Source organism: Hakea prostrata, chromosome 7, assembly GCF_041222555.1.
Source record: "Hakea prostrata isolate BN-2017 chromosome 7, UWA_Hpros_2, whole genome shotgun sequence".
In the NCBI taxonomy this organism is placed as follows: domain Eukaryota; kingdom Viridiplantae; phylum Streptophyta; class Magnoliopsida; order Proteales; family Proteaceae; genus Hakea; species Hakea prostrata.
In genome coordinates, this window is record NC_142606.1 from 43,662,481 (window position 1) to 43,662,792 (window position 312).

The following is a 312-nucleotide window of genomic DNA, read 5'->3' on the forward strand; positions in this document are numbered from 1 at the left end:
TTTAAATTAGGGGTGTAAATGGATAATCGAAATCCACTTCTGAATTTGCATCCACATTCGTTTAGGGATATTTGAATCCGTCCGATTACTAATAGGATGCGGATATGGTGTACCCTTTTTTTATCGATTATTTGTCCGATAAAATTATCTGATTAAGTTATTTATTTATATTTATTATTCTTATTTTTATAAATTTTTTACCTGTGATATGCGACTATTTTTCTAGATTTTCTACTAAAATAGTTATCAAAGTTATTAAATTCATAAATTTCAAACCTAGCCCTCACAACTAAAAAGGTAAAGATGTAAATA